Genomic DNA, 13,955 nt, shown 5'->3' on the forward strand with positions numbered 1-13,955 from the left:
AGGGGGCCTTTCCGCCCAGCCGGGCCTGGCTCTTCCCGGCTGCCGTAGGCGGGGTTTGGCGCTCGCAGCTCGGGGCGCTCACCTGGTTTTCCCGCACACCCGCGGGGCGTTGAGGGCCGGGGAGCCCCGCAGCGGAGCAAAGCCGAACGGAGCGGGGGCTTAGGCCGGCTGCTGCGGGTCACTCGTCCGTGCGTGCCTTCATTCCCTCCCTCGTTCTTTGAGGTACGCATTACTTAACAGCCACTTCCTCACTCAAGACTGCCGCCACGTGCCAGCTCTCCTCGGGCGCGGGAGCCTTCCCGCTCGGCAGACGGACGGAATGCGGCCAAAGCAGCAGCGCCCTCCCGGCGTGACACCTGCTCCGCAGCGTGCGCAGCGCAGGGGCGCCTCGGACGCTCGGGGTGGGACCCTGTAGACGCCTGGCAGCGGCCTCAGCCGCGTCCGGAGGCTCGGCCGCTTCCTTGCGCGGCGCTGGCAACGCTGGTTCCCTCGCCCGACACGGTTACTTGGGGGTGCGCGCGCGCGCTTGGTGTTTGTTTTTTAAAATTAAAGAAGCAGTATATCTCAGCACCGAATGGCACAGTCATATATATGTGTGTTTTCTCCCCACCCCCGAAGCAGCAGGGGGAGCGCCACCTTTCCTCTTACACGTTCTCAGCTCGTTGAAGCCCCGGCTTTCACTCGGTTGAAAAGTTGCCGTTTACTAGTATTTTGGTTTAATCCGTTAGGGTCTTTCTTCTGTGGTCATTATTTGTCCAACAGTTCAGAGTCGCTGAAAAAAAGTGCGGGTGTTGTTGGTGGCGGAAGTTCCACCAATGGCCCAGCGTTCGGCTGGGCGCTGGCGGAGCAGGTGCAGGAGCCGCGCTCGGGGTCAGCAGGGCTCAGGGTCAGCAGGGCTCAGGCTCAGCAGGGGCGGTCGGAAGCCGCTTGGCCTTTCGAAGGGCATTGATAACATCTTTGCAGCCTGAGAGGCCGGGACCAACTATTGTGTGAAGTGCAGCAGGACGATTTTGTGTCTGGAGGCCTAAAGGCCTGGGGTTTGAAGGGGGCAGACATGGGTGATAGATGCAGGCGGCAGTTTGGGAAGGCATCCCCATAGGGGCCGTGGGGTGGCGACTGTCTGTCTATAATACTGATTCAGGTTGGGCCCCCATTTCCTGGAAGCGATCTCACGCCAAACGAGGCATCCCTATTGCGAGGCATGTCAGCTGGAGTCCGAATGGGCCCTTGTCAGGGAGGCTCTGAAGTTATTTTGAGCTTTTTGGTAATGTTGGACTAGATGATCCATTTGTACTCGGAGTCTTTCGTTTTATGACCTTAAATTATGTACAGAAACACTCTGAGAAGCTCTAGTTCTGTTTCATTTTTTTTTTTCCCCCCCCTCCACAGGGGAGGAGATTTTGGTCACTTGTCATCTTCTTTTCCCTCCAAGAAACTCATGCTTCTCAAAATTCCAGGTCACAATAGCTAACTCGTCTCGTTTGTCATTCCTTACCTAGAAGTCCAACCAAGATGACTTGGACTGGACAGCTAGGATTGTGGGGGAGGAGTCTGGTGTGTGTGTGTGTGTGTGTGTGTGTGTGTGTGTGTGTGTGTGTGTGTGTGTGTGTGTTTACACACAGATCTAGCTCTGGACTGATTGTCTGTATCTACCATTTTAAGTACTAGAAGTGTAGATATTTACAGTGATACTGGCTGTTGACTGTTTTGGGGGCTCTCTAGGTGTTTCTGTTCAAGGAGATCCCTACTTGATTGTGTAGCCATTTGTTTTGCTTATCAAAATCAGTGGCAGTGCACCATTTCTGTTATGTCAATCAGCTTTTTAATGAAGGAACCTGACTTCATATGCAGAGAGTGTGAATCCCCACATTTCTGGAGTCAGGGTGTCAGGCTCGTTCGATAGCTGACAGCTGTGATTAGAGCGAAGAAAGATTCTGGAATGAAAGGCACTGACAGGAGTACCCAACTGCTGAAAAAGTAATAAGAAGTAGCCAAACTGACTTCTAACCAACAGTCAAGTTTGACTCACTGTGCACAGGAAATCAATGAGGAGAATATGAGCCATTTTCTCCTTATCGATTTTCACTTCTAATTTATTCGTTGGAGGTAGCTTGGTTTAATTTTTATGCCTTTTTGGGACTATAATAAATATCCAGAGCTGTGCTATATAAAGTATCCTGGCAGTGTCTGACATGTTCCTTACCCCATTCTTTTTTTTTTTTTTTTAACATTCATCACACTTTTATTTATCTGTTTATCTCTCTAATTTTCTCTGGTAGGTGACCCAGTTCATAAAGAGAGGCTATGATCAACTTATTCAATTTCTTACCTCCAAAAACTAGCACAGTGTATGACCATTAGTAAACTCTCAATATGTAGCTGTTAAATAAAAAATAAAAAAATGAAATGGAATCCTTAACCTACATACTTGCTTTTAAGTTTGAGAAAAAAATATTTCCTTAACAAGTATTCTCATAAAAAAATTTACCCTTATAGGAGAAAAACCTGCCCATCAGGTTCAAGGGCAGACAACACACCTTGGTTTGAGTATTGGAACCTCTGCTTATTAATTTAAAAAAATGCCCCATTTTTAACGCATGTGAATTATCCTGTTCCCTTCTCTTTTTCCCACCCCTTATTTGGACCCACAGTAAGTACTAAATAACTTTGAATTTAAATGAAAGAATTAATGAGTATTACTTTTTAAAAGTACTCTGAAGTCACCCCAAATTTTGTGGTACATGCAGAGACAAAGTCCACAGTTCTTCACATAATTTTGTCAAAATAAGTTGATTTACTTCTCAGGTCTCTCTCTTTGATAATTTGCTACTGCTCTATTCTTAGCCCAAAGAAATTCAGGTAACTTGATAATCTTGAGTTTTCTCCTGGGATTTTCTATACCACCCCATATATCTTTGGCATTCCTTTCTAGTTGGCAAATGCTATAAACAGAGCCATGGAATATATTTTGTGCCCATTTTCTTGTAAGGTAAGGCATTGTTTGTCAACTTAAACAGAACATCTCTTAGTACTCTACTGGTTTCATTCCAGAAAGTACTAGATTCTTTGAAAATATCCAGCTGAAGACTCTGGTAAACCCAGCATTGTTGACAGGCACAGAAGTTTTAAAAATCCCCAACAAAAGCTTGTTCTCTAGCCAAAAGACCAGGAAAGGAACAGCTAACAAGACAGAAACTTAGAAAATAACCACTCTTTTCCAGCCAAAAGCCACAGAGGTCAAGTGGAGAGTATAGACTTAGATTCTCAACATCCTACTACTCCTGTCCCCCACCAGGGTATTGTAAAAGAAGACTGAGTAGGGAGTCAGTACTTTTATCCCACTGGGTGTTAATAGTCACCTTCCCTACTCCCTGCAATGGTTTTAGTGAAGTCCAGGTGGGGAGCCTGCATTGCCACCTCCACTCTAGCATATGAATAGTTACATTAAATATAAACAACCCAAATACACCAATAAAAAGACAAAGATCGTCATAGTGGATGAAAAACATGACCTAACTACATCTGTCTACAAGTAACTGACTCCAAATACAACATTATACGAATGTAGAAAATAAAAGGATGGAAAAAGATATATCATGTAAACAATCCAAAGAGAGAAAGAGTGGTTATATTAATATCAGATAAATAGACTTCAGATAAAAGGAAATTGCTAAATACAGAGAACATCATATAATGGTAAAATGGTCACTCCACCAAGAAGACATAGTAAATCTAAAAATGTCTGCATCAAACAACAAAGCTGCAAATTATATAAAGCAAAAAATGATGGAATTGAAAGAAGTAAAAACATTCTCAGTGGCAGTTAAAAAGTCAATGCCCCTTTCTGACCAATTGATAGAAGAATCATACAGAAAATCATCAGGGATAGAAAACTCAACATCATCAACTAACAGAATCTAGTTGACATAGAACACCCCGTCCAACATCAGCAGAATCCATATTTGTTTCAAGTGCCCATAGAGCATATACCAAGATAGGCCACATCCTGGGCCATTAGACAAACCTCAATAAATTTAAAAGACTTGAAATCATACAGAGTATGTCCTACAGTTATAGTGGAGTCAGGCTAGAAATCAGTAACAGAAAGATAACAGGAAAATCTCCAAACACTTGGAAAATTAACAACACTTTTCTAAATAATCCACGAGTCACAGAGGAGATCTTAAGGGAGATAAAAAGAATTACATTGAATGGAAGGAAAATAAAAATACAGCATATCAAAACTGTGGGATACAACTAAAACAGTGATGAGAGAGAAATTCATAACACTAAATGCTTACCTTAGAAAAGATGAAACGTCTTAATGTGAGCTCTCACATCAAGAACTTAGAATAAGAAGAGCAAAATAAACCCAAAGTAATTTAATGAACTAATATAATTTAACAAAGATAAGAGCAGAGATAAAAAATTGAAACAAAAACAATAGAGAGTTTGTTCTTTGAAAAGATCATCAGAATTGACAAACCTCTAGCAAGATGGACAATGACAACAATGGGAGAAAACAAATCAGCAGTATCATGAATGAAATATGGAATGCCATACATACTCTGCTGATATAAAAAAGATAGGCAACACTATGAACAACTCCACATACATACCGTTGACAACTTAGATGAAATGGACCAATTCCTTCAAACCACTCACCACAAAAATTCATCCAATATAAAATAGATAATTTGAATAACCCTATATTATTAATGACATTGAATTCATAGTTTGAAAAATTCCCCCAGAGAAATCTCCATTGGAGGTTTACTAGGCAATTCTATGAAATGTTTGAAGTATAAGAGAATAGAGGGGAGAAAGCTTCCCAGTTCATTTTATGAATTTAGCATTATCCTGACTCCAAAACCAGACAAAGAGTATCTCCCCCCCCCCCCAACACACACATACAAAAAGGAAAGATGAAAACTATGGGTTAATATCCTCCATGAGTACATGCAGACTCCTTAATGAAATAGTTGATAATATAATTACCAATATATAAAAAGAATTATACACTATTGCCAACTGGAGTTCATCCCAGGGATGCAAGGCTGGTTCACCATTCAAAAATCAGGCAGTGTAATTCTCTGTATTAACAGGCCAAAGAAGAAAAATAATCATATGACAGAAAAATAATTTGACAGTACTTAATATTCATGATTTAAAATAACACTCAGCAAACTAGGAACAAAGGAAATATCTGTAACTTTATAAAGAGCATCTACAAAAAAAGCTATAGATAACATTCTTAGTGTTGAAAGATTAAATGCTTTCCTTCTAAAATCGGAAACAAGGAAAGAATGTCTGTCCTTTCTCACTATACTTGTTTAACACAGTGCTAGAAATTTTATCCAGTGCAATAAGGCAAGAAAAGGAAATAAAAGACAAACAGATGGAAGTGAAGAAATAAAAACTGCTCCTATTTGGAGATGACACAATTGAATATGTAGAAAATGCCAAATAATCTACAGAAACAACTCCTAGAAATGAAATGCTCAGGTATAAATCTAACAAGACATGCATAGGACTTATATGCTAAAAACGACAAACTACTGATTAAAGAAAATGAAGAACATAAAAATAAATGGGGTCATGTCACTTCTCTCCAAATTGATATGCAGGCTTAACAAAATCCCAGCAAGATTTTTATTATAGAGAAGGTTATTCTAATATATTGAAAAGCAAAAGAAATATAATAGCTGAGAATTAAGTTGGAGAAATCACAGTGCCCAATTTCAAGACCCATTATAGATTAACACTTTGTGGTATTAGTGGAGGGTAAACAGATAGATCAATCCAACAGAATTCATCGCACATAAATATACCTAATGATTTTTGACAAAGGTGCAAAAGCATTCAGTGGAGGAAGTATAGCTTTTTCAATAAATGGTGTTAGAGAAATTCAACATCCGTAAACAAAACAAACAAAACCAAAAAAAATCCTTGACTTAAGGCTCACACCTTATATACAGATTAATTAAAAATGGATCACAGACATAAATGTAAAATGTAAAACTATAAAATTTTAAGAAAAACATATAAGAGAAAACCTCTATACTCTAGGGTTAAACAAAGAGCTCTTAGACTTAGCAACAAAGCACAACACAGAAAAGGAAAAATTAATAAATTAGACTTCATCTAAGTTAAAAACTTTGCCCTGTGAAGACCACGTTAAGAGAATTTCTGAAAGGCAAACTATAGACTGGGAGCAAACATTTGCACACCATGTATCTGATAAAGGACATTTAGATACATTATTTAAATATCATCTAAATAATAAAATAATTAAAGAAGTCTCAAAACTCAACAGTGAAAAGACAAATGATGCAGTTAGAAAATGGGCAAAAGACTTTCCACTGAAGAGAATATACAGATGGCTGTACACACCTATCAGAATGGGTTAAAAAAAACAAAAAAACAGTGACACCACCAAATGCTGGTGAGGATGTGGAGAAACTGGGTCACCCATACATTGCAGTTCCATTTTGGGTGGTTTTCTTTGTATTTATCCTGCCAGGGATTTGTTGTACTTCTTGAAATTGAGGTTTGGTATCTTTTGTCAGTCTTGTAACATTCTCATCCTATGTTTTGCCAGTTTCCAGTAATTTAAAAAACATTTTTTTATGTACGAATAAAGAGTTTATGTAAAGGAATTGGCTGAAAAATATTTACTTGTACTCTGAATGTAGATTCCCATCTACACAATTATATGTATGAAAATAAGCAAAACAGTACAGCTGTATATGTTGTTTCCCCTTTATTGCACCTTAATGATTTCTACCTAGTTCTTAGTCTCAGGATCCGCCGGTTGTCACTTAATACATGTTAGGATAATTTTGCTGTAAGTTCAATTTCTTAATTAAACCTCTGTCAGGAGGTAAGCAGTGAAACATTATCTCCAGACCTTTAAAAACTAAAGACAATGGCTACTGGGTGAGGGACAGTTTGTGGCCTTTCTGTTAACACTTAATAACCTCTCATTTTTTGTTAGCTGGGCATAGTTTGAAAGCACTTTGATGTGCCCTCTGTCATTTGCCTTCACAATGGCCCCTGGTGAAGGCAAGTGACTCTTAGCAGGCTTAGTTCCATTTTGCTGATGTAGTCTTTGAGGCAAAGAGGTCAAATGACAGAATAAGGACCCTGAGTGGTAAATCCCATTTTATGCCAGTCTGTAACTTTCCAGGATGGCTCTGACTCTATATTCGAGTTCCTATTATATTCTCATCAAGTCACATAAACAGCCCTATGTTCTTCTAGTTCCAAGATATTATAGTCCTTCCACGGACAAAATAACTAGCCCAGCCAGAAACAAAGCTGAATTCCCTTGTCTTCCTCCTGTGCTATTATGCCAACATACAAGAGAGAACAGGACTTTGTTACCTGCTTGGAAAGAGGGAGGGGTCTCACCTCCCTGCCAGCTGATTGCTGCTTCGTAATAGCACACCAGACATCCCAGAAATATCCCTTCTGTAAATATTTTGGTTGACCACTTCTCTTGTAGCTGACTCAGGAATTGAGATGAGTTGTCTGGATCCTAGAATGAGTCTGGAGATGGTGAAGAGATTGACTAGCAAGGAGCAGCTTTCTTTGTGGAATCTCAGGCCTTTCTTCTGACCCGTTTAGGGATTAAGAGAACAAGGTAAGTGGGGAGGAAAAATGGGAGCATTGAGGCACATGTTTGGAAGGCAAAAAAATGGAGACCATATATGGAACTTCAGAGTCCTTCCCAAGGTAAGTCGTACTTACAGAGAGCAATCATTCCTTCAGTAATACTGATAGAATACTTGAGCCAGAACCGTGGGGATGCAGGGACTGTAAATAAGCTAGAAACATCCCCTGCTTTCATGGCACCTACAGCCTAGTGGGGGATATGGTTAAACTAGGAATTAACAAAACTGCACATCAGGTTTTATGGGAGGAGTATAGGTTGCAATTGGGGCACACAGGAGGTCACCTTGACCAAGTGTCAGGGAGTCCTGGAACAGTTTCTAGTGTTAGTGACATCTAAGCTGAGTCATAAAGGAGAATCTGACCCTCGTTAGGTGAATAAGTACGGAGGGAGAATAGAGGGAAAGCATGTACAAAAAAATGAAGGCATTCAAGGAACTAAAATTGCAGTTTGCTATGACGTTAGCTATGGCTTTAGCATGCAGAGTGGGGAAAAGATCTCTCCAGGCAAAACCTAGTATTCCTTTAGTAAACTGGGCCCAGGTGCATTACCCAAAATTTAGAGAATTGACATGAATGAGCTACTGTTCTCTTCCCCCCTTTAGTAGTGTGCTCAGGTAAGAACCATGACTTCAAAGTGCAGGTTAACTCAGATTTCTGTGTTGAATGTCTTGCCAGGCAAAATGCCAGTTGGTCCCATCTCACTGAGGCAGACAGCGCCCTCCAGTGGAAATGAAGACGAGCGCTCCTCGTGGACCTCGCTGGCCCCAACCCTATTGAACGCATTGTTGCCATTCCCCTGTGAGGTTGTAGTCAGATGAGAGTCACCCGAGTCCGCTGAAATTCTGAGACCAAATAACACAAGGAGTGCTAGTTCTTATGAAGAGCTGACTTATTATCTAAATTGTAATCCTTTTACTATGCTCCAAAGCAGTTTCCTGGTTGAGAAAAAATAATGGAGGAGAGAACGGGAGCTATAAAAAATGGGAAATGTTTTGTTATTGCTCTTTCAGCCCCACCCCCAGAACACTGATTCAGCTTTGGCCAGTGGAAAGGAATTCGTAAGTGGATGTGGTGTAGACATTTTTAACAAGAGAAAATTAATTTCTTCTGAACTGTAAAACGTTGGACAGTAGCTCAGGAATATGACTTTGTCCAGTCAGCTTAGGCGCTCATGTGCTTAGGATCAAGACAGAACAGGGGTGTGTGTGTCAGGGTTGGGGTGACAGCCATAGCTCAGGTCATCATGTCCCAGGGCCTGGGATGCTGCAGTGCACACACCAGTACCATCTGCCCTCCCAGGAGGAAAATTGGGATCCTCTGACCAATTGTATTGTGTTTCAGAATATTCAATTTCGCTTAGCTATTTAAAAATGTCAAGATTTAAGAGACCCTAAATGACATGGATAAAGTTAAAATGCTTTAAATGACGTAAGATGTTGAAACTCAGGGGCTACCTTTCTCCCCCTCTAAATAGGAAGGATGGCAAGTTGGGGGGAAGTGACCCTGTGTTACTTTTTAGAATCCTCTAGGTGGTGCTGCTGTGACAGCTATGGGCTGGAAATTGTTAGTACTTAACCATCAAACCAAATATTTAACTTATTAAGTGTCCTATACTTATGGTTAATTGCTAGTAGGATACTACTGATAATTTATGCCATCATATTTACATTATATTCTTCTAACATACATTGCATAACAGAGTAATTTCAAGAGTTGGAATACATGTGCTTCTCTAGTTATTACTGAATAAAATTAAAGCTTTCCTGTGTGTCTTAATTCTTCCACGCATTAAAACTGGTGACAGGATTAGCTCTTCTTTACCTCTGCTTGTGTTGGCCAGTGTAGGACAGTTCCTTGTACATAGTAGATGCTAAGTTAATGTTTATCAAAAGAATTGACTTGTTTTTCTCTTTTTATGACTTATTGGAGATGAGATGACTAACTGGATTAAGCTTTTAAAAACCCTAGTCAGACATTGCTGCATATATTTGCTAGTAAAAAGATTAGGAGGCCATTTTTCCTTTATTTCTGAAAATGGCCTAAGGTTTATATATATTAAAAAAATCACTTATTTTAAAAGCAAATTGGTTTTCAGGTTGGTTCCATTTGAAGTGCAGGAAATGGTTGGAAAAACTGTGTTTGATAATTGCTCAAATCTTAATCAAGATTTTATTAAAATCAATATTTGATATGCTGCTCAATTTAATTGAATTAAACCACAGAGAAATGAGTAACAAACGAGTTTGAAAATCAATCATGGGATAAGGTATGTTTCTTTTAATTAGTTTAATGTATGAAATGTTGGGTTAAGGAATTACCACAAATGGAACAACAGGGAGAAAAATCACCACTCTTGTTTACACAATACGAACAACTGATACCAATGAGCACATACTCTGCCAGGCACTGTGTTAAACACTGTCCCTTAAGTCCCTTCATTTATTTTAAACTGAAATCCTATGAGATCTGTCTCCTTGGTGGATGCTACAGGCCCAGGTTTGAGCCAGCATGGGTGTCCCAGGTCACTCAGCCAGTAAATGGGTGAGGTAGATTTTAACACAGTGATCAGGCTTTTCCCACTACCGTAAAGTGCTCACAAACAGGAAGAAAAAGCATACTTTGATTATAATTAAAGAGAAGGGCATTAGTGGTAACTTTCTTTTGAAAACAAGTGTTGCTTTTACAGACACCTGATAGAAAGGGGGGAACCCAAAATCAAAAGGCATGACTGTCGATTTAGCAGCTGTGAGTCCCATGGACTAAAAAAAAAAAGAAAAAGATTTTTATTTTTCTGGACAGACAGAACACAGTTATTTACTGTATAATTTATGCTATCGAGAGTGGCAGAAATTTATGGTTTTAGTAAAAAAGTGTTCTAATTGGGATTAGCTAATAAAAAAGAGGTGGGACCGGAGAGGGAGAGAGTAGGAAACTGTGATTTCAGTGGAGGTGTTTCTCCTCTCCTGGGATGCTAACAAAAGGGCCAGTGTTGCTCACGGGGGCAGGAATCATACTTTTACTTAGGCCTTCAGAGTTTGTGCTGCATTTTTAGCTCTAAGTGCTCTTAGTCATCCAAAGAATCAGCTCTAGGAAACTAACGATATTCTGTTTAAATACCATCAGGAATGAGAACAAAACTGCATTTTCCTAAAAAAACTTCATTTTTATTCAGAGCTTGTTTGGTAGGATGAAAATTAAAAAAAAAATTAACAGAAATCACAGCTACACAACTGCAACTTCTGTACTCTAGGCTGAGAATCTTTTTTCTTTCAAGTCACTGTTTCCTAAGCCACAATCATTCATGTATCACATACACAATTTTTAGCATCGTCCCGTACTTCTTGTATTACTTAATATTTTGACTTAATGTGGTGTGTTTAAAAAAATCAAAATGAAATACCTTTATTTTAGAAGGAAGCTTTGTTTTACAATCGTGAGTAGGAAACTAGAGTCCCTTGCTCTAAGAAGGAAATGAGTGAAAAGAAATACAATTAAATCAAAACATTGTTATCAAATTTTAACTCCAGGAGTGTCTAGAGGTCATGAGGACATACTTGTACCAAGCGGAGACTTCCTCTTTTATCATATCTGAAAAATAAAAAAATATTTGAAAAGGGAATAACTTTTTATTTTGTGAATCAGTTTTATCCAACAAAGTGTCCATATACCACCCAAAATCGTGTTTCCCACCAGAGGTGCCTCCTCCACCTTTGCGATCAACAGCCCATGTATGTTTGTGTGCTGCTCTTATGAACCTTTGGCCCCCTTTACTCCCCAGCTTCCCCCCAATAGTATTTGAACCTCACTCTCCACCCATCTAATTACCTTATTCCTAAACATTTAGAGAAATCTGTTAAGCAAACACACTTGGGATGGAGGGCAGTTTACAAAATGATTAGTTTCTGTTGTTAGCACGACTTTTCTCTGCATTTGCTGTTGGAGATAGTTTCCCTCTAATCAGATGTGGTTAACTTCCAATAATAGTGAAGTAAAAATAATAAATAATATGTCTCTTTACCACCCCTGACCTTCACCCACCCAGTTTTCTCCTCCAGAGACAACCACTGTCACCAAGTTTTACGTGTTCTTCTGGAGATATTCTATGTACAAGTTTACTAGAACCTGTAATTTTCACATCAATGGCAGCACACTCTATGTGTCATTCCACAATTCATTTTTTTTCCCACCCAACAATATTTTTTGTCACTTTATATTAGTGTATATAGCCCCAGTCCATTCTTTTAAATACTGTATAGAAATACTCTATGCACGTAAATAATCCCCTTTGGAAGGACACTTGGATTAGTACTTTTTCTTCCGCAAACAATGCTGTAATATCCTTGTGTAATTCTCTTTGGCCCATGATGACCATCAAGAAATAAATCTGTAGCTAGACAGTACTCATTCAAGTGGCCGGAGCCATAATTATAATAATCAGAGAGGGCAAACATGGTTGCATATTTTTTTTCACGAGGATTGGTTTTCTCTGCTTTTTCCTCACCCATGACATAAATTTGTACGTGTCGTGGTGTCCTGCACAGGATGCAGCATCCTGATTTGCACACGGAGTTGTATATTCTAAGTTATGTTTGTTGCATTTGTCTACTACTGTTTAATTCTTCCTTGCCACGGTCACAGTTGTGCTCCAGGCTTGTCTCTCTTAGAGGAGGACGAGCTCCGTGGGGCCAGGGAGGGACTGAGGTTGTTAAAGATCCCTAAATGTCTCTGACCTTAGGAAAAATAACTGCCACGTTGCTTTAATAGCAAATAGATACACATTTTTAGCAGATTTGAATGGGAAATATGGAGGGGGGAAAATGAAAAGAAAATCGCCCATGTGAGTTGGGGTTGCTGTTTCTGACCAAGTTAGGATCGAGACATCCCAGGAGTCTCACAGGAGATCTTATCTCAGGGGAAGACAATGCTGATCTCTTGGCCAAAGAATGGGTATGCACGTCTGCGGATAGGAAACTCGCAGGCCTAGACAGACGGCAGCCTACCTCTGGCTCAGCCTGCGATTCATTATCATTCACAAGGTGGTGTTAGATGCTCAGCTTTGAAAAGAACTGGCTTTTCAGCAGTATTTTTACCCTTGAGAGTATATAGAGAGAGCTCTGTGTTGTATATTAATCAGAGCTTTCACGACTCACTTTGAATGGTGTTCGGAATGTGTCTGGGAGTGTGGCGAATGAACTGTGCCCAAAGTGTGCTCTATTATTTATTACTCAGGAGTCTTTCTCTCTGAGACAGAGGCCGAAATGAAAGGAACAAAATACCTGCCTTTAATGATAACGTTCTTCCCAGTTTCCACTCCCTGTGCACCCTCCACCCCTGAAAGGGGTCTGGGATTTGATACCTTATAAGAGTCTGTTTGTATCTAAAATTGTACTAAAATTTATATTTTTATATTCCCCACTCTTTCTGTGTATGTGTAGCTCTCAGGGCACATGTGCTGCTCAAACATTTAGTAAACATGCCTGGAAGCTGTTCCTTCTAGAACCACTTCCCTTTCTTTTCCCAGATGGCAAGTCTTATTCATCCTACAAAACCTGGTTCAAACGTCACTTCTTGAAGGGCCTGCCCTGCTGTCCCAGGCAGTGAGTCACCCCTGCTCTGTTCTCCACCATCTTATCTTCATACCTCGGTCACATGCATTCTCACTGTGGGCGCTGTTGTCCCCAAGGGGGCAAATGTTTGTTCTTGGGGAACAAAAAATTATTCTTTAATGTATAAAACACAGATATACATACCATACATAGACAGATATACAGTATATAACATTTCACAGTGTGGGGGAAGATTAGGAAAAAGGTATCTTAAAAAATACTTGATTTTTGGGTGGTGGTGATGGAAAAAAAGTTGAGAAACTCTGTTTTATCATAACACTTGCCCCTTGTATGACAATCATTACTTTGTATTATACTGTGTGTCTCTTACAAGTCGGAAAACCATGGCTTTGAAACCCCAGCCTCCAGCGTAGTGCTTGACAAATATGGGCGTTCATGATGTATTTACTTGAAGGAATAGATGATTGAAATACTCACTTCTAAGCATGACTGCTCCACACCAGAAACTCCTGCAAAAACCATTGTAAATACCATTTTTTTAAGATCCACCTCCAGAAATTTTACCTTGGTGGATCTGGAGTAGGACCTGGGATTTTGTATTTTAAAATGCTACTTGGGTGATTGGATTTGAGAACTATTGCCCATGAATCACTTTCCTTCTCCTCGGAAGATGATTTTATTTATAAAAATGAAAACAAAAACCAAAATAGG

General features: G+C 39.8%; 1 long non-coding RNA gene across 1 annotated transcript; it reads left to right on the top strand.

Moving 5' to 3' along the window:
• Positions 1-102: 102 nt before the first annotated feature.
• Positions 103-10,083, top strand: LOC107524814 (uncharacterized). The gene is made up of 3 exons (XR_001602011.2): positions 103-222; positions 7,508-7,645; positions 8,353-10,083. It is a non-coding gene; the product is annotated as an uncharacterized LOC107524814 (long non-coding RNA).
• The last annotated feature ends 3,872 nt before the right edge of the window (positions 10,084-13,955 follow it).

The sequence above is a fragment of the Miniopterus natalensis genome, chromosome 18 (genome assembly GCF_054644295.1).
Source record: "Miniopterus natalensis isolate mMinNat1 chromosome 18, mMinNat1.hap1, whole genome shotgun sequence".
NCBI classification, from domain to species: domain Eukaryota; kingdom Metazoa; phylum Chordata; class Mammalia; order Chiroptera; family Miniopteridae; genus Miniopterus; species Miniopterus natalensis.